The sequence below is a fragment of the Xenopus laevis genome, chromosome 9_10S, assembly GCF_017654675.1.
Source record: "Xenopus laevis strain J_2021 chromosome 9_10S, Xenopus_laevis_v10.1, whole genome shotgun sequence".
Lineage (NCBI taxonomy): Eukaryota > Metazoa > Chordata > Amphibia > Anura > Pipidae > Xenopus > Xenopus laevis.
Window position 1 is genome coordinate 104,866,762 of NC_054388.1, and position 27,586 is coordinate 104,894,347.

General features: G+C 42.9%; 1 pseudogene; it reads left to right on the plus strand.

The window, feature by feature from the left end:
• Window positions 1–8,350: 8,350 nt before the first annotated feature.
• The window catches only part of LOC108702320, an 80,522-nt pseudogene continuing 61,286 nt past the window's right edge, over window positions 8,351–27,586 (plus strand).

The following is a 27,586-nucleotide window of genomic DNA, read 5'->3' on the forward strand; positions in this document are numbered from 1 at the left end:
TTATATGGTCATGAAACTCCTCGGTAACTTATAATATCCTTATAATTTACAAGAGGGGGTACTTTATTCACTATATATTTTACAATAGGGGGTTCTTTATTCACTATATAAGTCTTCAACACAAATGGGGCTAGTGGGATTGGGATAATACTCAACATGCTTTGGTGGAGGAAAACGTCCCTTTAAACAAAGTTCAGTTAAACAAAAAGACCTTTAACTGGTGCTGAAAGAGCAGGGGATGGGGGTATGTGTATGTAACTGGGGGAGAAGGAAAACCTTTTCAACATTTTTCCTTTTACAGGTAACTTTAATTGTTTATTTGTTGCGCCGTGAATGGGATGATGTATGGCGGAGCAAGCGGGAGTGAAAGAGAAACATCACCGGAGTGTTCCCCCCGCACGTGTGGTTGTTCCCAGATCCTTAGGCTCGTGTAAGAGTGCCGAAAGATCAATTCCATGGAATGTAGAAATATCAGAATTTTTTTTTTTTAAGATGTAAAAATCGTTCTGACTACGGAATTAAAAACTCAGTGGGCATGGAACATTTTATACTGGTAACTTGGTAAGTGTTATGGTCATCTATAGGGATGCAATCGCCTCAACTTGAATAGTTCTTGCTAATTATAACTACCCTTCCAATAAGGACTGGACTGTGTCCATTTACTTAGTAAGCCCAATGCTGACAGCACAGCTGTTGTACAGGTATGGGATCCATTATCCAGAAACCCGTTATCCAGAAAGCTCTGAATTATGGAAAGACTGTCTCCCATAGACTCCATTTTATCCAAATAATAATTTTTTTTTTAAATGATTTCCTTTTTCTGTGTAATAATATAACAGTAGCTTGTACTTGATCCCAACTAAGATATAATGAATCCTTATTGGAAACAAAACCAGCCTATTGGGTTTATTTAATGTTTACATGATTTTCTAGTAGACTTAAGGTATGAAGATCCAAATTATGGAAAGTAATCTAGAAAGCCCCAGATCCCGAGCATTCTGGATAACAGGTCCCATACCTGTGGATGTATACAGCAGTCCTCTGAAGCTGGAACATGTCCAGTGCAAGCTTTAGTTACCCTTTAATAGAAAAAATGCATTCCTATCTGTATTTGAATTTGCATTCCAAGAAGCTGAGCAACCAATGGCATTCAGTCGCTCGCTGCGTTTCTGCACTCGTCACCTGTCTGCAGCGAATGGTACTTGGGATTTGTCAGCGCTAATCACATAATCCTTCTAGTCCCACTTCACAGTCACTTAATCAGCTCTTCACTCCGGCCCATAATTGTCTTTTATCTCTCCAAGCTGCTGCCTGTTCTGTTCACGGGTCATTGTATCTGCATGGAATCTAAAACAAATTGTCCTGGAAAATATTATAAATGGGCATTATCATATGCGAATGGTTTGTCATACTTGTCTAGATTACTATAAAACTTTTGTAATTTCCATTTTGTCAGGGAAAAAAAAAAAATATATATATATATATTAGGGATGCACCAAATCCAGGATTCGTTACAGGATTCAGCCTTTTTCAACAGGATTTCGATTTGGCCGAATTCTTGTGCCTGGCTTAACCAAATCCTAATTTGCATATGGAAGGGAAAATCACTTGACTTTTTGTCACAAAACAAGGAAGTAAAAAAGTTTTTTCCCATTTTTTCCTTTCCCATCTCTAATTTGCATATGACAAATCTTTCACGAAGGATTCGGGATTCGGCAAATCCAAAATAGCGCATTCGGTATATCCCTAATATAGATATATGTTTTTTTTTGGGAGGGGGTTGTGCTTTTCATAGTATGATCAATTTAACACTGCTGATTTCAAGAATGTAACATGAGCGGCCCCTCCTGCTGTCCGACCGGCAGGTGGAGTGACTAGACTGAGCAGGGAAGTGTTTTGGAGATGCTTCTTGATAAATTATGGATGGAACAGTTGGGGACACTCTTGTTTCACATTCATGGTGTAAATAGTGTTAAACTGCTAAATCATGTCATATCATCATCAGCAGATTAATATTCCCTGGTGCCTACGCACTATCTTCCAAGAAATATACTTCAGCAGCACTCCGATATAGTGAATAAATGTGATTTATTTGTGCCTCAGGCTAGGCAACGTTTCGGACTTCACCAGCCCTTTATCAAGCCTGTTTGTGTATCACTAATCCACGTGCTTTTACACCTCTTTTACTCAATGTTTGAGGGCTTTGTTGAAATGGGGTGTCTTGGGCCATTGGGGACTGCCATATCAAGTCCCCACCCTCCCATCCGCAGAAGAACCCCCCCTCATCCAACCTGCCACCGGCACCACAAATGGATCCCTCTGCCATAGTCTGGGGCCCATCAGGTGTAAAGTCCAATGCTGTTTTTGGGTTTAAAAAGACTATTTTTTTTATTTACATATAGGCACCCAAGAGCCACAGCCCCTTAAAATACCACCCTTGTTATGTATATGGCTAGCGTTGGACTGGCCCGGCGGGATGCCGGGGAAAAACCCGTTGGGCCCAGCCGGCCAGAACCCCTCCTCTCCTGACCTTCGGCCAGCTCCGCCCGCTTGCCCTGCACACTCGTCCCGCTAGATCCACCTACTTGCCCCGCCCACTCTGCCCTCTTTTCCCACCTGCTCACTCGCTCCATGAAGTAGGTATACTCTGAGGGGGACGGGAGAGGGTGGTTTGCTGGGGAGGGAGGACTGGGGAGGGAGGCCCTTGGAGGGGGTGGGGGGCCCTGATGTGGCAGTCCTGGTGGTCCCTGACCCCCCCCCCAGTTCGACCCTGGCCATGGCTGCCTATATAGCCCTGCACATAAGCATTTTAATTCAGCAAAAGTCATTACACTTGATCCATAGGGTGCAGGATACATGTATCAATACCAGTAATTAGACCAAAGAAGGGGGGCATCTATAACAGGACTATTTTTCATCTGCCCGGGTACTTTTTGACATTTTTTTTCAGTACCCCAACCCCCAAACGTCCCCTTTAACCCACTGGTCAGTCCAAGCATATACTTTTGTTATTCTCAATGGGTGAGTGGCCTAAAGCACCTTACAGCAAAGGGTTAATTTGCAAAGTTGCACCCATGGTTCTTGCCGGTGTCGTGTGCTTGGAGCTGACCTCTCTTGTGGGCCCATAAATCACCTCCCAGGCCCATTATAAGTAAAATCCTACAGCTCTGCACAGGCACAATGGGCTCCTTTGTCTCCTGCTAATTTAATTTATAGCCTGGACTTTCCAAGCAGTAGCAAACAAAAGCTGACACATTATACGCTCCCCTCCAAAACTGGCACAGGATCTCGGAACCTACTCAAGAAGACAAGACATTAACGCCTTCATTGCCAGAGATTACAATTACTATATATATATACACATAGATATATAGAAATATATACATATATATGCCTCTTGTAGGGCCCTCCTTTAACATTCACTTCGACTAATGGAGTTATTAAGGGTGAAATATAATAATTTTTAATTTGCCATGTGTTTTAGCTCAGCTTGCAATTTCATCCATTGTTTTCAAACCACAAGCTCCTAATCACCTACCATAGCCCTCCTATATTATTGTTATCCCCCACCAAGAAACCAGCAGGGGTAGCCTATCAGACAGGGCTTAGTAAGCTGGCTCATAGCCTGTACAGGGACATGCCGGGACATACCAATAAATCTCTGTATAGGTATTCCCTTGTACTAAGCACAATAATATAGGAATGACCGATCATATAGGGGTCTCTTAAAGGGGTAGTTCACTGTTAATGTGACTATTTTCAATTTTTAATTTCAATTTAATTTCAAATGGGGTCATCTAAAAACAAATGCTCTGTAAGGCTACACGTTTATTGCTATTGCTAATCTTTATTAATCATCTTTCTATTGAGACCCTTTGCTATTTATATCCTATTCTCTTATTCGTATCCATGCATGGTTGCTAGGGTAATTTGGCCCCTAGTAACCCAATTGCAGAAATTAACAGGAGAACAGTTGAATAAAAAGCTAAATAACTCTAAAATCATATTAAAAGTTAAATTAAAGGTGAATTAAAAGAGGGGATGCTGAGACGTCTAAGCCAAATGCTTAATCTCAGCCAGACTTCCTCTTGGGAGTGAGGCCTAAATCATACACTGTACATATATCAAATGTCCAAACTTAAAAGAGACAGCAAAGCTATTACAAAAAATCCAGTGCACCTTAGAGGATATTTAAGAAACCAGTTTCACAAACAAACTTTATTGACTGCTCAACCTAACATTTTTTACACTCATGCTGTGTGTCATGGACAGATGTTACCTGCTGTAATTGGTTGATTCAAACATGAGTCAGCACTGCGCTGTTGACATGCAGCATGGTGGGATTGATTGCCGTAAGGGGGAAATGGCTGAAGAAGTGAATTATTAACACATTTGTATAAAAAATAAATAATTATTTGGGAAATAAAGTAAAAAAAAAGTTATTTGTATCCTTTACCATTTTGGTGCATGTGTATATCCAAGACTGTTCCCCTTCAATTAAAAATGACATTGAAGCTTTTTAAATGCTGGCCAGTGCACTATTAGAAAGAATCCTTTGTGGAGGAGGGGCCTGTTTTAGAGAGTGTTACGGTGGCCAAACACAATAATATCCACTCATCTTGTGAGGTCGCCAAATAAGCGGAGCTTTCTATAAACTGGGAGCTTATATATATAATAGAGATGTATTGAATCCAGGATTCGGTACTTGATTCAGCCAGGGTTTTGCCTTTTTCAGCATGTGATTCATATTCGTCTGAATCCTTGCGCCTGGCCTAACCGAATTCGAATCCTAATTTGCATATTTAAATTAGGTGCGGTAAGGGAAATCACATGAGTTTTCATCACAAAACAAAGGGGGGGAAATGTTTTTCCACTTTTTACTTTCCCAACCCTAATTTGCATATGCAGATTAGGAATTTGGTTTGGTATTCAGCCCGAATCTTTCACAAAGGATTCAGGCCGAATCCCAAATAGTAGATTTGGTGCATACCTAGGTCATGGAATTCAAAGGTAACTTCTAATATCCTCATATTTTACAATTGGAGGTACTTTATTCACTAAATAATAAATAACTTTATTTATTATAATACACAAATTTCAGTGAGTCATGTGACAGAAATGACATCAGAACTCACCGTTTATAACTGATGACATCAGAACTCACCGTTTATAAAGATATAATTTACAAGCTATTCATGGCTTTTGTGTATTAAATATATATATATACTAATATATACTGTATATAAACACAGACACAAACCCATGAACATTACACAAGTCTAAAGGTGGCCATAGATGCAGAGATCCGCTCGTTTGGTGATGTAATTTAGCAGATCTCTTCCCGATATACCCACATTGAGGAGGGCGATATCGGGCTGATCCGATTGTGGGCCCTAGGGCCCAACGATCAGATCAGAATGGAGGCCAAACGGGCTGGCCATACACGCTGGTCATACATGGAACTCGATGCTTAGGACACTTTCTGAACTCTGGTTGCCACTTTCATGAAAAAAAATTCCGACCATATAGAAAGGGGAGGGGGCATGGCCATGAGGGGGCGGAGCAATAATATACATAAGTCTGGCTGATGTTTTAAAAGGACTAAATCAGGATAAAATATTATGTGTTAGTCTGGGTGATAAAGGGTTGTAAAGAATAGAGGCCAGACTGAAAGTAGGGATTGGGGCAGGCAAGGGGCAAAATGTCAGGTTATTAAAAAGTACATTTGCCGCAATTCTGGTCCCATACTTCCCAACATTTTGAAAATAAAAAGAGGGACAAAAACATTTGGCACGCATAGCCAAAAATATCCCCTTATTACCATGTTCATTTTACAAAATTTCACGGGTTATAAAAGATTGAACATATTTCTGTGATTTTTTTTCAGTTATTACAGTTTTGCTAATGAAGGTGAATTGCCCTTTAAGCTGTGAGTCTAACTTTTCCCAAGGGACCTGTTATCTTATATTGTTACAATTACTTATTTGCTTATCTCAAATTGTTACAAAGTATCTAAAGGTGGCCATACACTATAAGATCCGCTCGTTTGGCGGATCTTAACCTGATATGCCCAGTAACGGCTGGGTGATATTGGGTGAATCCGAACATTCGGCCCTGGGGCTGAACGATTGGATTGCAATGCTATGATTGCAATGTGGCCCTGGAACGTAGAAAAAAATCAAACTTGACCGATATCTGGACAATTTTTGGCCTCAGGTGCCCCCACACACAGGCAGATAAGCTGCCGAATCGCTCTAAAGAACTGATGTCGGCAGCTTTAATCTGCTCGTGCATGGCCACCTTTAGTTGGACCTGGTGGCTGATATGGGCTCTCTGCCAAAAGCCAATTAAGTTAGAAACTTTGTTTCTTTTTCTGGCTGTTCAGTGCAGAGAAAGGACTTTTCAGTACAAACACAGGACTGTGGGTTGAGCTGTCAAAATCGGGACTGTTCCGCTGAAAACGGGACAGTTGCTGGTCCCCTTGGCTGGTATATGAAAGGCTAAGCTGGAGACAGGTAGCAACACTAGTTCCAGCCAATTGTCATGCATTGCTGTGTGATTGATCTTTCTGGACCAAATATTAAGCACATGATAGCCCACTCATTTTTATGGGAACCAGCTAGGACCAGACTGGCTATCTGTCAATTCTGGCAAAGGCTGCTATACACTCACAAAGACAGGCACTATTGGGGGGGGGGGGTGTTTGGGCCTCTGTGTACTTGAAACGCCAGGGAGGTTGCAAAGGATGGTCATCGTTAGTGATGGACGAATTTATCCCATTTTGCCCCGAAAATCGTGAAACAGACGAAAAATTCACGAAACGCGAATTTTGACGCTGGTATCAATTCAAGGGCATCAAGATTGCCGCCAGCGACAATTCCGAAGCGCATTAAAGTCAATGGGCGTCCGTTTAATTGACGCAAATTCGTCGGCAAATTTGTGCCTGGGGAATACGTTTTCCCATCACTAATCGTCGTACTTGAAAATAAAATCTGCACATCTATGGCCACCATAAGTCGCTGAAATTGGTCCATGCATGGCCAACTTTAGTCTGCAATCATTGTCTGGTTAGCCTGATTGCAAATAAAGCAGTTGCTCCCCCTGCTGGCTAAAGAAAATCGCTGCTCCATTGTGACACTGAGATCAGGGGAGTAACTACAGAGGAAGCAGACCCTGCGGCTGCAGGGGGGCCCGGAAGGCACAGGGGCCCCATGAGGCTCTATATATTGTATTCATATACAATTTCAAGTAAACTCTAGACATTTTTGGGGCTTGAAAACATTCTTAATGAACAAAAAAGGGCTTCTATACTGTCTTTAATACATTCTCAAACAAGACAAGCTTCTTGCGCTTAGCTAAACTTAAGTAGTCTCTTTCTATGGGTTTTTGGGTTGAGTTACCCTTTTGATTTTGCCCAAATGCCAAATGAAGGGTAAGGTAGGCTGATACATGTTTCTCAGGAGGGAATATTAGCCAGCAATTTTCTGTTAACAGATTTAATAATTACTCTAAGAGGTCATCTCAAGCAACGTAAGGTTACTGTAATTTGTCTCCCGGGGCAGAGCAGCAGAGGAGGGAATCTAAGTGACTGTGACCCCCCATCGTTAGGGACAATGGCACAGCAGTGTTTTACTGTTCTGTCATATGTCACATGGGTGATTTCCCCCTGAGGTCACAGCAGGTCCTGCAGGCTAACACCACGATTAATGGCAGACATATGTAGTTACATGACATAGCCTTAAGCTGCAGGTCAGAATTCATTCCCATATATTCCCAGCGGTATTTCTCAACTAAAAACTTTAGAGTTTGACTATTATTTTCTTTAGAAAATGACACCTTAGTGGTGAAGCCGTGAGCTGTCCTCTTTGTTGTCCGTTTAGTAGTGGTGGTTCTTCTTAGTGATGCACAGATCTACAATTCATCCATCCTAACCTTCCCTCACAAGAAGCCAGTTGTAAAAGAAAGAGAATTGCCCCTGACTAGTTCCTACCATAAAGCTAATGGAAGATGTAACATTTTCACCTAAGCTTCCATTTTGTGGGGGTCAGATACCGCCTCACGTTATATTAATATATGGGAAATAAAGTGCTCACAATAGTTGGTCTCACTGTCTTTCTGAATGGAGGCCCACGGGTCACCACTGGGAGTGTTTCAGGAACTTTGTTTCCTCATACATTAGGGAGCAGATACGGGACGAGAAGCTTTGTAACAACCAGCAGTCAAAATGCTACTTTGACATTGAGTTCCAACTTGGCCTTGCCAGACGGCCCAGTCTTTTTGCCTATGGGTGGCACTTAAACAATGGGCTCCTCTAATGGCATCTGCATTGATCTGAGGACCTCATTGTGCCATGAACCTCAACTATCACTTGGACCTCGACTATTACTTGGACCTTAACAATCACTTGGACCTCAACTATCACTTGGACATCAACTATCACTTGGACCTCAACTATCATTTAGACCTCTATGATAAGTTTACACTCATTAGCCGCACTTTTCGTATAGCAAGACTATGTGTTTCCCTGGAAGCTCCGTCCCTGGCCTCCTCTTATAAATCACGATTCTGTCAAAGTATGGGAATCACATGCTGTAGGCAGAATAACTGCATTTAAGATTTATTATGTATCCACACAACATGTTTCAGGCACCAAGGCCCTTTCTCAAGTGTATCATTTAGACCTCAACTATCACTTGGACCTCAACTGTCACTTGGACATCAACTATCACTTGGACCTCAACTATAACTTGGACTTCAACTGTCACTTGGACCTCAACTGTCACTTGGACCTCAACTGTCACTTGGACATCAACTATCACTTGGACCTCAACTGTCACTTGGACATCAACTATCACTTGGACCTCAACTGTCACTTGGACTTCAACTGTCACTTGGACCTCAACTATCACTTGGACCTCAACTGTCACTTGGATTTCAACTATCACTTGGACATCAACTATGACTTGGAACAAGCAAAATGGGACAGCGAGCAGCTTAATTGGCCAAGTACTTTTTGAAATTTTTTTGAAATCTCATTGTTCGTTGGGTTGTAGAAAACACCAAGAGCAAACTTAATAAACTTATTACCCAAGAGGAGTCTTCTCCATTCAGATTTTGATGCGGAAGCTGTACCTTCATTATTTTTCTATATTACTATTACTTGGACCTTAACAATCACTTGGACCTCAACTATCACTTGGACATCAACTATCACTTGGACCTCAACTATCATTTAGACCTCTATGATAAGTTTACACTCATTAGCCGCACTTTTCATATAGCAAGACTATGTGTTTCCCTGGAAGCTCCGTCCCTGGCCTCCTCTTATAAATCACGATTCTGTCAAAGTATGAGAATCACATGCTGTAGGCAGAATAACTGCATTTAAGATTTATTATGTATCCACACAACATGTTTCAGGCACCAAGGCCCTTTCTCAAGTGTATCATTTAGACCTCAACTATCACTTGGACCTCAACTGTCACTTGGACATCAACTATCACTTGGACCTCAACTATAACTTGGACTTCAACTGTCACTTGGACCTCAACTGTCACTTGGACCTCAACTGTCACTTGGACATCAACTATCACTTGGACCTCAACTATCACTTGGACATCAACTATCACTTGGACCTCAACTGTCACTTGGACTTCAACTGTCACTTGGACCTCAACTATCACTTGGACCTCAACTGTCACTTGGATTTCAACTATCACTTGGACATCAACTATGACTTGGAACAAGCAAAATGGGACAGCGAGCAGCTTAATTGGCCAAGTACTTTTTGAAATTTTTTTGAAATCTCATTGTTCGTTGGGTTGTAGAAAACACCAAGAGCAAACTTAATAAACTTATTACCCAAGAGGAGTCTTCTCCATTCAGATTTTGATGCGGAAGCTGTACCTTCATTATTTTTCATTATATTTGAGGTGGTCTTCTTATAGCTTGAAACTGCCAACACAGGAGCAGGATACTGATGGAGGCCCGGAGTGGGTGGCACATTCAGAGTAGTCTCTATGGATCTTCTATGAACAAGATAACAATAATTAAATTGCCAATATTTTGGGTGGATGTTTTGGATGTCAACAAATAGCTTTATACATGTAGCATGTTTCCTCAACCTTATAAGTTACATGAAATGATTCAGTTGATGACTTTTGTAGACCTGGTGGCCCTGTTTTACACCATTTACTGAGTTAGTTGTGCTGCTTAAAGTTGGGGGTTTTTTTTAACTTTATTATAGGAGAAAAAAGTTTTCTGGTCACCAAAAATGGCATTAAAGCAAAGAACTGGCCCAAGGTCCTTCATGTGCTTTTCACCCCGAGGCTACGAGAGACAATGCAGCCCCTCTTCCTGCTCATGGAGAGCTATGCTGAGCATTCGCCAGAACTAATTCGTTTAATGCTTTCAATTACCAGGGGGGCGCCTTGTGACATGGGGGGGGTTATTTGGAGTAAATACTTGGATGAGTAAATAAGATTTTGGAACTAGACCAAATTCTGAGATGGATTCCAGGGAAACTATCAAAGCAAATGACACTCAATAGAAAGCACGAGAGACAGGACCTCGTTTATGGAGTGTACAAAGTGCAAAAAAGGCACAATTTATTTGTATTTTTCCATACAATTTATTTGCACAATTTATTTTATTACACCCATTGCCTAATAATCCAGGGCACAGAATTTTGCCCCAGTTATTAAACAGCACGCAAGCAGATATTTCAACTCACCATATTTTTTGGGTGTCATCCTAATTGCATAGTGGGTTGCTTGGACCCAAGTAGGGGGCTTGCATTTAGGTGCTACTACCTTTTGCCCTGGTACCATGTCAGTTATTTGCACCCGAAAACTAGCTCCATTGAAATGCAAAAAATCGTCACCCAGGGGCATCCCTTCCAATATCTCTCCATGCAGGGGATCATGGCTGGGGTGAAACAGATTTGTTGGGGGCAAGATACACCAGGATCCCTTCAGATGTGGGCTGGCTTCACATGGGGGAGTCAATAAAGGAGAAGGAAAGGCTAAAATTAAGTAAGCTTTATCAGAAAGGTCTATTTAAATACACCTATAAAACCCTCTGAGTCCTCTGTCAAAATAAACACAGCTTTTCTTTCCTTCTATTGTGTACTCATGGGCTTCCATATCAGACTTCCTGTTTTCAGCTTAAACCTCCAGGGCTTGAGCATGCTCAGTTTGCTCCTCTCTCCCCTTCCCCCTCCCCTCCCTGCTTTAATCTGAGCCCAGAGCTAAGAGTGAGCAGGGAGAGACTTAGGCAGGAAGTTATGTCACACCAAGCTAATATGGCAGCTGCTATCCTAAACAAACAGAGAGATCTTCTAGAGCTGTTTACTCAGGTATGGTAAAGCATTCTACAGAATAAATATAGTGTTATAGCTTGTACTATTGTGGCTAATCTATTGGCAATAAACTGCTTCAGTAGCTTTCCTTCTCCTTTAAACAATTTACATGCCCATCAATTGCAAGCAAAAAAAAGGAACGAATATAGAGGCCAGTGTCATCCTTATCCCATGGACTTTACTAACCTGCCTGATAGAGATCTGACTGATTTATGGGCGGTTATTGGTTGGTCAGGATGGCACCATACACAGGCCAATAAGCAGCAGACGTGTGTTTTGTATGTTGGTTAAGCAGCTTATATCAACAACATAAGTGTTCTGCTGTCTTACATCGGTCCATATTGTCCTATTTACCTTTGGTTCTACTATCTATGTGTATACTGCTGTCTGTTTATCTGTCTGTGTTGCTGTCCCTCTCTCTTTCTCTATTCACTTTAGTACTAGTGAGATATACTTCCCATTGAGACCCTCGTATACGCACAGCCCCCCCCCCCAGCTCCTATTAAAGTCTGCAGTAGGGTGTCGGTAATGATGGAGACATGCACCCGAGCATAGAAAATAGCCACAGGCCGGTCACTGAATAAATATATATATTCAATTGCAACCGAAGGAGAAATGTTTTTAATTATTATCAATAAGTAGAACTGAATGATTAAAACCATGTGTAAGTCCCACAGCGTGTAGTTACCTACCTCTCCGTTAATTGCTTTTGACTGGAGGAATGGAGAGTGGAGTCTGCTCCACCTAATTAGCCTCCTGCTCGTGTTTTCACAATTATGTCCGAGCGGAGAGAAGCAGTAGCCGAGTGACGCAGGATTCTCCCACTGGCTCCGGGTGTGCCCGACACTGGGCTATGGAATGCCAGCTCAGCACTCTGCAGGGAAGGGAAACACCCCTTCTTTTGAGATATTTGGGGGGGATATAGAATACTAGACATGTCCAAGGTTTCATGTAGGCTCCTGTGACTAAAAGGGTCACAACATACTGTATGCCCCATCACTTTACAGCCATTATACATCATTCACTACTCCAGTGGAGCTTACACTTTACTCTCCCTGGGACTGATGTGAATGATTAATATCTCTTAAAGGAGAACTAAAGCCTAACAAAAGAAGTAGCTAGAAATGTTGTACATTATGTTTTGTGCTTCTGTACCAGCCCAAGGCAACCACAGTCATGTAGCGGTAAAGATCTGTGTCTCCAAAGATGCCCCAGTAGCTCCCCATCTTCTTTTCTGCTGATTCACTGCACATGCTCTGTGCTGCTGTCACTTACTGAGCTTAGGGAGCCACTCACAATGTACAGTACACATAGAATAGAAATGTCACAATATAAGGCTGATTAGTAATTAATACAGATAATTACTACATGGCAGCACAGAAACCAGTGCAATTAGCATCAGAATTTAATAATCAGCAAACCTGTAGCATCAGCTTATATTACAGCCAGGGAAGCTCATTTTCTGCTGGATAATTAGTGACGAGCCCTAAGCTTAGCTTCTCAACAGCCAATAAGAGCCCACTGAGCATGTGAGTGTCACAGACACTTTCCAAGATGGTGACCCCCTGTGACAAGTTTGAAGTCCTGGATCATTGCTGCTATTGACAAGCTGAAACTTTAGCCTCGTGCAATAAGTTCACTATATAAAATATGCCATTTTTAGCCACATTCATTTTTAGGGTTTAGAGCTCCTTTAATTGTGCCATTGAAGGACAAGGAAAGAAATTCACTGGGGGTACCAGTCTGCCTTACATCTAAGAGGGGGCAATCCCTGTGAGTATGGCTTTACCAGGCCAGGCTTGAGTTGGCCCTCAGGTCCAACTATTGAATCATAATGTGGCCTTACTATCTCCTCCTAATGTGGTGTAGCTTATACACAGTGCACACCCGGGGAGCAGTGTGGTTATATATCAGACATTGTGCAACCCCTAAGATGGCCCAGTGAGTATGTGTTATACCCTATATACAGTAAGGCCAAAGGAATCCATAGCTTGCATGAAAGCTGAAGGAGCTTAAAGGGGTGGTTCACCTTTAAGCTAACGTTTAGTATGTTATAGAATGGTTAATTCTAAGCAGCTTTTCAATTGGCCTTCATTTTTATTGTTTTTGAATAATTTGCCTTCTTCTTCTGACTCTTTCCAATGGGGGTCACTGACCCCATCTAAAAAAACAATGTAAGGCCACACATTTATTGTTATTGCTACTTTTTATCTTTCTATTCCATCCCTCTCCTATTCATATTTCAGTCTCTTATTCAAATCAATGCTTGGTTACTAGGGGCAACTTGAACCCTAGCAACCAGATTGCTGAAATTGCAAACCGGAGAGCTGCTGAATGAAAAGCTAAATAACTCAAAAACCACGAATAATAAAAAATGAAAACCAATTGCAAAGAGTTTCAGAATATCATTCTCTACATCATACTAAAAGTTCATTTAAAAGTGAACAACTCCTTTAAAGAGAAGAGGCGCGCCATCTTTGTCCTGATTGCTGTGGGAGGTGGTACACTAGTAGGGTTACCATCTTTTCTTTTTTTTTATGAAAATGGGCACGGGCTGGGCGGTGATATTGGGCGCAGATCGGGTTATGTCAGGAGCGGGGCAGGTGGCGGATCGCCATGTCATTCACTTCATTCCTAATTTGGAAATCCGTACTGGAACTTTTGGACAGATGGCAACCCTACACACTAATTAAAACAGTCATTGCTAAGTGAAGGTGCTACTTCCCCTTTAACCAGTGAGCCACATCTAGTCCCACGAAAAACACAAACCCAAAAGTGGTGTCGCTCGTTCCGCAATCCCTGCAGAAGCCAATCAGACATTGCGTGATCAGAGCCCCAGGCCGAGGATATGTTTTTATGTGGATATAAACTGGCAGAGCAGTAGCAGTGGGGATTTAGGAGAGATTGGGGATTTTCCCTTAAATCCAATAAAATCTAATTGTTTAATAAATGTGCTGGGACATTTTTTGGTGTGTGTTCACGTGTTTGTTAGCCCCTCTTTCTCCAGCACCTCCCCTCTGACTCCGGCTAGTCTGCGCCCCACTTCTTACAAGCGTTACAGGTCCTTTAACCCAGCGGGTGCACCCGAGGGCACAGTCTGCAGATTCCATCAGGTACAGAGAGACCCAGTGGCTTTCTGGTCTGTGTAATTTGACATTTAAAGGAGAACTAAAGCTTAACTAAAGGAGTAACTAGAAATGTTGTACATTATGTTTTATGCTTCTGTACCAGCCCAAGGCAACCACGGCCCTTTAGCAGTAAAGATCTGTGTCTCCAAAGATGCCCCAGTAGCTCCCCATCTTCTTTTCTGCTGATTCACTGCACATGCTCTGTGCTGCTGTCACTTACTGAGCTTAGGGACCCACTCACAATATACAGTACACATAGAATAGAAATGTCACAATATAAGGCTGATTAGTAATTAATACAGATAATTACTACATGGCCACACAGAAACCAGTGCAATTAGCATCAGAATTTAATAATCAGCAAACCTGTAGCATCAGCTTATATTACAGGGGAAGCTCATTTTCTGCTGGATAATTAGTGACGAGCCCTAAGCTTAGCTTCTCAACAGCCAATCAGAGCCCACTGAGCATGTGAGTGTCACAGACACTTTCCAAGATGATGACCCCCTGTGACAAGTTTGGATCGTTGCTGTTATTGACAAGCTGAAAATTTGGGCTGGTGCAATAAATTCATTATGTAAAATATGGAATTGTGAACCATATTCATTTTTATGGTTTATTTCTTCTTTAACAAATGTTCTCGCCTATTCCTTTCCTTAACCAGGTCCAACAAATAATTTTTCTATCCGGGGAAACAGACAGAATTTTCCGAGCTGTTGACAAATGTCATCATAGAGTGACAAGCAGAGGATGCTGGGAGTTGTAGTGCAATTCAATCAGCCATTTTAAGCATATCAGTATATAGTAGTCGTTATTATCCCGAGAGATTTGGGCCACTTCGTAGAACGTCCTAAACTGGGTGCCATTGTTGCTCCCATCGATGTCACCAAGAATCAGATCAATGACCTGCTTTCACTGAATTCCCATCAATAAGGAACCATTTCCCTCCTACACATTTTATTACGGGAAAAACACTCTGAACACAGAACTGGATTTACCCATTGCTGTTGGGGACACTTTTGCACATGAGTGGGTGCTGCCATGGTGCTTTGCTTTACACCCAACAAGGGTAAGGTGAAATAGGAAAAATGTATAAATTCCTCCTTTTTTCCCTCTCCGTCCCTGCTCAGCACTGACTGGGGACGTATTCATGGGATGTAATCGTTAGGATTACGGAGGAAACACGTTAATTAGCAGATTTCTGCAACAGCTGAGCCGCTAATGGATTTGTGTTGAGTTATAGGAAGGAGGTTTCAGGTAATTTTCCCTGGCCCTTGACCTCCTTACTTTTTCTGAGGCCGCCCCCTTATGTTTATAAATATATTTCAATGTTATTATTCATTGGGGTGCAATGCTAACAGGACTGGGAATTTAAGGGAATAAGGGATAAGCTATAGCTCATTATAGTGCTGAAATATTCCTACCATTCCCAAACGCAGTCTCAGCGGCTTGTGAATGGAAGATTTTTGTTGTATTAGTTTATATTGTATACACTTCTGACTTTTTGGGTTTAAAACCCTTTCCTTTTTGGCCAAATATTGGTTCAAGCCCCCCTACAATTGTAACTTTTATAGTAACATGAAGTTCAAGCGACAAGGAGTAACAGGCAGAGGTAGAGTTGCCACTAGGGATGCACCGAATCCAGTATTTGGCCAGGATTCGGCCTTTTTAAGCAGGATTGGATTTGGCTGAATCCTTCTGCCTGGCCGCACCGAATTTGCATATGCAAATTAGGGGTGGAGGGAAATTGTTCCTCTTTCCACCCCTAATTGCATATGCAAATTAGTAGGGATGCAAAAATAATACTGAACCGAATCCAAACCCTAATTTGCATATGCTAATTTGCATATGCAAATTAGGGGTGGGAAGGGGAAAACATTTTTTACTTCCTTGTTTTGTGACAAAAATACACACAATTTTCATCCCACCTCTAATTTGCATATGCAAATTAGGATTCTAATTCGGTTCGGCCGGGCAGAAGGATTTGGCCGAATCCTGCTGAAAAATGCCGAATCCCGAACCGAATCCTGGTTTCGGTGCATCCCTACAAATTAGGATTCGGTTCGGTATTCAGCCAAATCTTTCGCTAAGGATTCAAGGGTTCGGCCGAATCCAAAATAGTGGATTATATGCATCCCTAGTTCTTTTTTTGGAAGGCCTGTTCGGTTGTCAACTTTCTGTTCGGTTTTCAGCCGTATGAAACACGAACAATAATCTGGCCAATACACAAAAAACATTTAAATACTAAAATACTCACCCCAACATGGCTTAGTTACTATCAAGTGCAGTTCATTTATTATTGTTACAGAAAAAGCAAATCAATCAAAAGTAAGAATGTTTTTTGTTTTTTTTCTAAAATAGCGTTTGGATTTAGCCATCAGCAAAGGTGGCAACCCTAGGCAGAGGGTGTTTCTGGGGCTGCTGCTGCCTGAGGCTTTTTGCCACCCTTGGTAATTGGTCACTAACTGCCGCTTGAGGGAGGAGCAGCCCTAGTAACAGGCTCTGACCCTCCCCGTGAACCAGCCATCTCTTTAAATGGGGGGCAGTGGGTTCCTATATATCTTATACTACTAAACAGGGGCGCGCCGCCAATGAGGCGAGCTGAGACGCTCGCCTCAGGCGGCAACGCCGAAGCGGTTTCCAGGGGCGGCAAAAAGCCGCTCCTGCACCTTTAAGAGCCGAATTTCCGTTTTTTAAACCGGAAATTCGGCTTTACTAATGCGAGAGAGCGCAATTGCGCTCTCCGCATTAGTGTTCCTGCCTCCCCTCCCGACAAGTAAGTCGGCGAGGGGGGGCGGCATTGCAGGAGCCGCCTCAGGCGGCGCTTAGGTCCGAATCGGCGCTGCTACTAAATGTCACCTATCACCCAAATATTATTGTTACCCCAGCAGAGTACTATCTCTGTTAGCCCACACCTCTGGTGGGAGAACCAATTTTCAGGAGCCTTTTTAGGGAGGTCCGTAGGGTTGTCACCTGTCCGGATTTCACCCTGACAGCCGGGTTTTGGAAGAGCTGCCTGGTGAAAAGTCCGGATTTGCAAATTAGAAAATCTAGACATCATCTAGACATCATCACGCTGCCCCTCTGATGTCACCCGTCCCACCCCCTGCCTATTTTCCCAACACAATATAGGTGGCAACCCTAGGGGTCCGAACAAAGTGGAGCCTGAACCCAAACACTCTGAAGACCTCTGTTATAAACAAAAGTATATTCAATAATAAGGGTAGGGACACACTGGGCGATTTGGGGAGATTTAGTCGCCTGGCGACTAATCGCAGCGACTATTCTCCCCGAATGCCTCCCCTCGCTCTGCGCCTGGATAAAATGAAAAATCGCCTGCGCTAATCACACACGGCGATTCGTTTTCTGAAGTCGCCCGAAGTTGCCTCACGAGGAAACTTCGGGCGACTTCGGAAAATGAATCGCCGCGTGTGATTAGCGCAGGCGTATTTTCATTTTAGCTAGGCGCAGAGCGAGGGGAAGCATTCGGGGAAGATTGGTCGTGGAAAGTCGCGGCGATTAGTCGCCAGGCGACTAAATCTCCCCAAATCGCCCAGTGTGTCCCAGCCCTAAAACACATTTCATTCCACATTAGGTGCGTGTTTGGTGAATTTTGATTGGGCCTTTGAAGGTACCCGAACATCAGCCGTTGTTACTACTGAAGAGTAAAATTCTATTGTTTCTATGTGTATATCTGACAATTCAGCTCTACACGTGTGTATTGAAACTAACGATCTTTACTGGAAATATCTTTTCCAGGAAAGATCGTCTATGGCCACCTTAAGACTGTGTCGGACTGGGGTGCCAAGTCCTACCAGAGCTGGAAGCTTATTGCCCCGTGTGTGGGGCCATCCGACGGGCTTCAACAATCAATATCTCTCTGAAAGTTGACCCAATCTCGATCAGGCAGGTTAAAAAATCCCTGTCAGATCACTGCCGCATCTTTGCGTGTATACGGTCCCTCGATCTGACCGCCCGTATCAGATCCATTATGATCCCATTGTTGGGCTCTATGGCCCACAATTGGATCAGCCCGATATCACTCACTTCAAAGTGGCACATCGGGGAGAGATCCGCTCTTTTGGCAACATCGACAAACGAGCAGATCTCGACATCTATGGCCACCTTTAGGTATATTGGGATACATGAGTTTACTGGTCTATCCTAGTTGGTGATAAGACTGGGCAAAACTAGAAAAGAAGCAGACCCTGTGGTTGCTGGGGGGGGGGCTGGATGTATAGGGGGTCCATTTGGGCACTGACTGATAAGAGATTCTGTATATTTTAGTTTTGGGGACCAGTAACTTATTTCCGCTGTCCCCATATCCTGGCTCCAGGCAGCCCCATAGATTGTCAGCCTCTCATTTAGAAGATGTTGTGTTTAGGGATGCACCAAATCCACTATTTTGGATTCGGCTGAATACCGAACCGAATCCAAATCCTAATTTGCATATGCAAATTAAGGATGGGAAGGGGAAAAAAACTACTTCCTTGTTTTGTAACAAAAAGTCATGCGATTTCCCTCCCCACCCCTAATTTGCATATGAAAATTCAGAATCTTGCAGAAAAAGGACAAATCCTGGCTGAATCCCAAACCCTGTATTCGGTGCATCCCTAGTTGTGTTAGACTGCGTTTATTGTCAATCTGTGTCAGCATCTCAAGTGTTAACTTAACATCTCCCATCTAGGGATGGGCAAATTTGACCCGTTTCGTGTCGGCAAAAATTCGCCACCGGCAAAACGTTGCCGATGCCCATTAAAGTCTATGGGCATCAAAAACATTTTGTTGCGCGGCAAAATTTGTTTTTGACGCGCTTCTTTTTTTTTGGTCGCACAACGCCATACAAGTCTATGGGCGTAATTTCTGCGGCAAAACAAGGCGAAAAAATTTGCCCATCCCCACATCCAATCAGATCACTAAGATCAGCACCCATTCACTCTAATGAAGGAACATCAAATCCAAATCCGGAGTGTTGATTCTTTCTTATGCGGCACCAGAACAGAACAGCAACCCAAAACAGCTGCAGAAAACGGCGCTGGTACCAGCGATATAGTCAGCTCTGTATTCTTCCTGCTGTTCACACCCGTCTCTGCCAAACCACAGAGCTCAACACTGCCCTCCGCAGGTAAACTGTAGAAATAGTTGCTACTGATAAACAGACTTTTGAAACAATGTAGAAGAAAGCAAGCTCCGGATCAGACCTGTCTTGGCTGCAGAAGAACCAGCAGTACATATAGGGACAGACAGACTCTGCTTTCAATAGCAATTACATTTGCAAATAACTTTATATCCGGTGAAATCCACTGTTTGGGATTTGGCCGAATACCCGAATCCTTTGAGAAAGATTCGCCCGAATACTGAACCAAATCCGAACCCTAATTTACATATACAAATTAGGGGCGGAAAGGGAAACCATGGACACATTTATTGAACTTATGGCCCACTACAGAACCCCCTGCTCCAAACATGTTTCATTGGAGCGTGTGGATGAGATGCTATTGTTTGCTCTGATGAGGAATAATCATGGCCGCCATAAGGGCAAAGCCAGACGTAGCGTTTTTGTGGCGTTTGTATGTTGCGTTTTTAAAAAAGAACAGCCAGGCGTAAATTCGCCACTGAAACCACATGCGACCGTCAACATGCGTTTTTCATGTGTTTTTCAGCACGTAGGATTCTTTTCCCAACATGCACTTCTCATTGTTCTCATTGAGAATTTGGACCCCATATTTAAAATACGCTGCATATTTATGCAAAGTGTGGTTTCAAATGGGCAGATCCCATACAGTCTATTGATTTGGTAGTTTCTTGACGTATTGGCGTTTCTGCTAAAAAAACGCCAATACTGGCGTCCTGTGGCGGATTTCAGCTTGCAAGCGACCTGTGTGAATTGCCATACTGCATTTTCCATTTAGTTTCAGTGGTAGTGCAGTTTATGCGTATTTACGCCTGGCTGTTCTTTTTTAAAAACGCAACGTAAAAACGCAACGTAAAAACGCAACGTAAAAACGCAACGTAAAAACACCACGTCTGGCCTTGCCCTTAGGGTGGTTCAGGGGGTACAGCAGTCGGGGGGGAGGGTTTAAAGAGGAACTCCACAGCTGGGGTAGTGGGCCCTTGGGTGATGGCCACCAGTAGACCACAAACATCCCATTTATTTATGAATGAAGTCATTGATGAACTCTGACTGTGGCCCAGCAAGGGTTAAACAGCAACAGCTTTTTTTGTGACCCAAAGATGTGCAGAAAGCACTTTACCTGGGGCAGGAGGGGAACGAGGCGTGTGCTACTGTTACCCAGCTCGGCTGATTTATTGAAACTGGAGCCTGCGACTTGTTAGGTTACATTTTTGACATGGAATTTCTAAAGGAAATATACTGTTTGCCGAGCGCCCCCCCTTGTTCTCCACCTCCCCTCGTAGCCTCCTCTCCACTTGGCTCCCATCCAGATCTCACTACACAGACACGGCCTTCTATGAGCACTATAAGTACTATAAGTCTGCCGCTTCTGTGCCATGCAAGAGGATCCTGTAGAACATTTTCCAGCACAGCGTATATATATATATATATGTCATTGTGGCCACTGCTTGTTCGAAAGGGGACGTCATCTTCAAATTAAAATCTTTAATTTGTGTCATGTTTAGTTACACTTTAAAAATTGATATTTTGAAAAAAAAAAAATATGCATGGGGGAGCATAATGACTGCTGCACACTTGTATCGTCTGGCTTCCTGTTGCATTAACTTCCTGCCAAGGACAGTAAGGCTCTACTGTATATCTAGGGCACTGGCTGTCTTTATGTTAGGGCACGAGTACATTGTCCAGCCTGTCTCCCTCCATAACTCTCCCTCGTTTCTCCATTATTCTCCCAGGAGCAGAGCTGCCATAAGGGCAGAGACACAAGCTCAGATTCGGGGAGATTTAGTCGCCCGGCGATAAAACGGCTCTTCTTTGGGGTGACTAATCCCCCCTGCCTGCCGGCTAGAATGGAAATCGCCGGTGACATGGCACTCTGAGCCCTTCGTTTTCCAAAGTCGCCCAAGTTTCCCCCGGAAAACAAGCACACCGATTGCCACCCTCCCCCGGAGATTTACATTCTAGCCGGCAGGAGGCAGTTTGGGGAGATTAGTCCCCCGAAGAAGAGGAAATTTGTCGCTGGGCGACTAATCACCCGAATCTGAGCGTGTCTCTGACCCCAAGCATGGATTTGCGTTTCGCCCATTGCTTTTAATGCATTTGGACAAAATAGTCGCGCGCATAAAAATTGTCGATCACATCAAAAATGTCGAGCGTCAAAATTATTTTGACTCCCATTGACTTTAATGCGTTTCGCGAATTTTACGGAAGCAAAATGGGACAGATTCACCCATCACTAGTGTCTGACTGTTTATGCTTTCTCCACTAATGTTTCTGATTCCAGAAAATGAAGCTGAAGCCAGGTGATTAACATACCCGGAGGAGAAGTGACTTCTGCTATGTTATTTCAAGATTCAGAACCAGCAGTGCATTTAGGGGTAAAGTAATACGGCAGTTAAGTGTAATGAATGTGTATTGGAAAATTATCATTTCTTTTATTATGAAAGAAAGAGTTTTTGGGTGGACCTTGGCTTAGGACTCAGCAACCGACCAAACAGAATTGGGCCTGTCCTTCAGGTGTCACCCATTAGACCTCCATCTAGGCCTGTTTACAGCTCTCCCCATAATCAGATGGGGTCCTGGAGAGGTGGGCTTCTCAGAACGCTGCTGTTTGTATAGAGAGGGGTAAACAGCCCCTGGTCCCATAGGCGATGCCAACGCCTTAGCCCCAGACACTGCTCTCATTGAGCCTGGGTGCTGCTGGGACAGGGAGGTGAGGGTGGAGTGTTTGTTTAAAGCAGTCAGGTTAATACACAGCCGTTAGGCTTCCCTCACCCACCTCCTCATTTGCGGGCCGGGCCTCTCCTGGAGACTGGCTGTCAGTGAAGCCTGGGGATGTTTATTTTAATGGCCACTTGTGGTTCAGACTGGTGCCAGTAGTACGGCATGAGATTCATCACCAGGGGAGCCAGAACCCCACATGTCACATGGGATACCTCACTTTAAAGTCCCTCTGTTCAACCAGGCGCTCCGCCTCTTTTTAACCATTTCATTCCTGGGGAGCTTCAGGGTAATGGTGTTTTTATGCTTAGTTGCTGCTGATGAGCAGTGATTGGAAAAAGCCTGTATGGGTTCATGTTACCTATGTAATATGTCTTAAAGGGCTGTAGTATACCAGGCCTTCTGAAATAGCCTCTGGGAAGGGAGTGTGACTGTGGGATAGCAGGTATAGTAGGGAGAGATGGTGTCTATAGTAACAGTGGGTAATAGTCTCTGGGAAGTGAGTGTGACTGTGGGATAGCAGGTATAGTAGGGAGAGATGGTGCCTATAGTAACAGTGGATAATAGTCTCTGGGAAGGGAGTGTGACTGTGGGATAGCAGGTATAGTAGGGAGAGGTGGTGCCTATAGTAACAGTGGATAATAGTCTCTGGGAAGGGAGTGTGACTGTGGGATAACAGGTATAGTAGGGAGAGATGGTGCCTATAGTAACAGTGGATAATAGTCTCTGGGAAGGGAGTGTGACTGTGGGATAACAGGTTTAGTAGGGAGAGATGGTGTCTATAGTAACAGTGGGATAATAGTCTCTGGGAAGGGAGTGTGACTGTGGGATAGCAGGTATAGTAGGGAGAGATGGTGCCTATAGTAACAGTGGATAATAGTCTCTGGGAAGGGAGTGTGACTGTGGGATAGCAGGTATAGTAGGGAGAGATGGTGTCTATAGTAACAGTGGATAATAGTCTCTGGGAAGGGAGTGTGACTGTGGGATAGCAGGTATAGTAGGGAGAGATGGTGCCTATAGTAACAGTGGATAATAGTCTCTGGGAAGGGAGTGTGACTGTGGGATAGCAGGTATAGTAGGGAGAGATGGTACCTATAGTAACAGTGGATAATAGTCTCTGGGAAGGGAGTGTGACTGTGGGATAGCAGGTATAGTAGGGAGAGATGGTACCTATAGTAACAGTGGATAATAGTTTCTGGGAAGGGAGTGTGACTGTGGGATAGCAGGTATAGTAGGGAGAGATGGTCTCTATAATTTCCCACTCATCTTCATATTTGCATGATTTTCCAAAATACCACTGTAGGCCTATGCCATGAAAATCCAGGAGGAACCCATTAACGATCATGAGTCCCGTGAAGAGTATTGATGCCGTGATGAGATGCGATTGCTGAGAATGATCTTGTGCTTAATGAGTTAACAAGGCTAATTTCATTCTCTGTATACATCCTTTGCTGAAATCAAAGGCAATCTATGATGCTCGACATCTGAGGTTTATTTAAACCTTTTGGGACTGCAAGTAGGACGTAGGGTCGCTTGTAGATTGCCAGCAGTTTATGGTTTGGTTGGCGCCATATCAAACACATGTGAGAGCTGGGAGAATTCCATCTTGTCTTCTTTTTCTCTCCACTTGTTATACATCATCCATCACAGAACACGGCTGTGCATCAGGAGCAGCATTCATGATCGGTAGAGGTGTCCAACTACTTCGTTGTAGTTGACCCAAGAGCTTCTTTTATTGGTTTTGTCAAGCACAAAAGTAGTGGGTAGCACAGAGCACAGGATATACATCTCATTATCGTAGGTCCCACCACTACTGAGGTTGAGATAGAAGCAGTGTCATAAATCTTGGACATTGGCCTCATTTTCCTTGATGCACCTCCATGTTTTAGAATTCAACCACCAACTTCACAATTTTACCTGTTGAGAGGGGAGAATCCTGATATGAGGTTTGTGAGGTTTGGGCAACTGGTTGTAGCCAAGGTGAATCAGGTGCATGTCCTACAATGTCAACCCTGTTAGCCCCTATATACCCCTCAGCCTGTGGGATCATGTGTCAGCCATAAGTGTATTATCTTCTATGGTTAAAGTTCTAATTCTGGACCCCACTCAAGGTCCAACAGCAATCGCAGCCAAGATCCGACCACCAATACCTGGCAATACAAGAAGCAGTTGAAGAAATATTGGTACATATTGTTATTTCATCATTCGTTTCCTTCATTCATTAGCCAGGACTTCAATAACTGACCTTAAAATACTCACAAAACATTAGACCTGTGACAGTATTATGTATCTTCATAACTTCTTATGAGCTAAGGAAGTAGTAGGGTAGTCTGGGCATGAATATAAAAGCTTTAAAACACCCGTTCTAAGGAAAGGAGAATGCCGCCACCTCTTGAGTTACTAAAGGGGGACTGAGTCTTAAATTAAACTCTTGGTAAGCACCACCTTGTTCCAAATATTGCTCTCCTGCCCCTCTTGGGTGTCATTGACTTTGGGGCAAATTCACTAAAGGGTATATTTTCGCCTGCGAAGGCTTCGCCACACTCCGCACCACTTCGCCAGCAGCAAATTCGCTACCACGACGCTAATTCACTAAAATTGTGAAGTTGCGTCTCTGCAGCCGAATGCTGGCGAAGTTTCGAAAGTCAGAACGAGCATTTCATAGCGAACTTTCACTAACGTTTATTTCTCCCAAACGAAACTTCGTTGGTATTCTTACGCTTAGGTCAATTTGAATAGGGCGGGTACATATAGATCATTTATATGTTGGTGCAAATGCTTGAAGTGCCCACTTATTATTACAAATATCCAAGGAAGCAAAATAAAGACAAAAGAGATCCTCTAATGCCCCAGACATGAGCCCACCCTAAAACAAATGTGGCACGCCCCTCAAATGGTAAGCAAAAACATTTTTAAAATAAACATTTTTAATAGCTACAATTTTAAAGACAATCCCTCTTTAAAATATGAAAAAACGCCAGCGTTTTTTTTTTAAAATTTTTAATGACTTTTTCGGCATATGTCACTGACATAAGATTGAGGAGGACGTAGCTTCATCTTATCAGTTCGCCGGGTATTAGGTGGCGAAGGTAACTCTGGCGTAACATGGTCTCCTTTGAGATTCTGTTGCAGAAGCAATTCTATAAGGGAGTAACTAAAACACTAAATTTCAGACGTGCAAACTTTGACAGTATAAGGGCATCTCTGCAACATATTAAGTGGGAAATGCTTTTCACAGGGTTAAACACAGAACAAAAATGGGAAGTCTTTAAAATGCTGCTTAATAAATATACTTGTCAGTATATTCCACTTGTAAGCAAGGAACGTCGTTGCAAAGCAAAACCTTTTTGGTTCAATAGAAGCGTTGGTGTTGAGGTGGGTAAGAAAAGACGTGCTTTTAAGGCTTTCAAGTTAGCTGGTACAGCCGAAACATTTATAAGGTACAAGGAGGCCAATAAATCATGCAAAGAAGCTATAAGGCAAGCTAAAATTGCTATAGAAAAGGATATTGCAGCAAGCAGTAAAAAAAATCCAAAATTATTTTTTAAATATGTCAATAGTAAAAAAATGAAGCAGGAAGGGGTGGGACCCTTACTATCAGAGGGGGTCAGCTGGTTGATGAAAACAAAATAAAAGCGCAGATTCTGAACTCGTATTTTTCATCTGTGTACACAAATGAAGAACCAGTAAGTGAAGGTTTCCTTCTTAACACTCCCAATTCTAGTAATACAACTAATGATGCATGGTTCACACATGAAGAAATTCAAAAGAGACTTGAACATGTTAAGATTAACAAAGGTCCAGGGCCAGATGGTATTCATCCCAGGGTAATTAGCGAGCTTAGCTCTGTGATTGCCAAACCTCTTTACTTAATTTTTCAGGATTCATTGAGATCTGGCATTGTGCCGAGAGACTGGCGAATTGCTAATGTGGTGCCTCTATTCAAAAAAGGATCCCGTTCTCAGCCTCAAAACTATAGGCCAGTTAGTCTGACGTCAGTATTAGGAAAGCTTTTCGAAGGGTTAATAAAGGATAAGATACTGGACTTCATAGCAAATCATAATACTATGAGTTTGTGCCAGCATGGTTTTATGCGTAATAGATCTTGCCAGACTAACTTAATTTCTTTTTACGAGAATGTAAGTAGAGACCTCGATTCTGGGATGGCAGTGGATGTGATTTACTTAGACTTTGCTAAAGCATTTGATACAGTGCCACACAAAAGGTTACTGGTTAAATTAAGGAATGTTGGCCTGGAACATAGTATTTGTACCTGGATAGAGAACTGGCTAAAAGATAGACTACAAAGAGTGGTGGTAAATGGAACATTTTCTAATTGGACCAGTGTTGTTAGTGGAGTACCGCAGGGCTCTGTACTAGGTCCCTTGCTTTTCAACTTGTTTATTAATGACCTGGAGGTGGGCATTGAAAGTACTGTTTCTATTTTTGCAGATGATACTAAATTGTGCAGAACTATAGGTTCCATGCAGGATGCTGCCACTTTGCAAAGTGATCTGTCTAAACTGGAAAACTGGGCAGCAAACTGGAAAATGAGGTTCAACGTTGATAAATGCAAGGTTATGCACTTTGGCAAAAATAATATAAATGCAAGTTATACACTAAATGGCAGTGTGTTGGGAGTTTCCTTAAATGAAAAGGATCTAGGGGTCTTTGTAGATAACACGTTGTCTAATTCTGGGCAGTGTCATTCTGTGACTACTAAAGCAAATAAAGTTCTGTCTTGCATAAAAAAGGGCATTAACTCAAGGGATGAAAACATAATTCTGCCTCTTTATAGGTCCCTGGTGAGGCCCCATCTGGAGTATGGGGGCAGTTTTGGACTCCAGTCCTTAAGAGGGATATAAATGAGCTGGAGAGAGTGCAGAGACTAAGTGCAACTAAATTGGTTAGAGGGACGGAAGACTTAAATTATGAGGGTAGACTGTCAAGGTTGGGGTTGTTTTCTCTGGAAAAAAGGCGCTTGCGAGGGGACATGATTACACTTTACAAGTACATTAGAGGACATTATAGACAAATGGCAGGGGACCTTTTTACCCATAAAGTGGATCACCGTACCAGAGGCCACCCCTTTAGACTAGAAGAAAAGAACTTTCATTTGAAGCAACGTAGAGGGTTCTTCACAGTCAGGACAGTGAGGTTGTGGATTGCACTGCCGGGTGATGTTGTGATGCTGATTCAGTTAATGCCTTTAAGAATGGCTTGGATGATTTTTTGGACAGACATAAT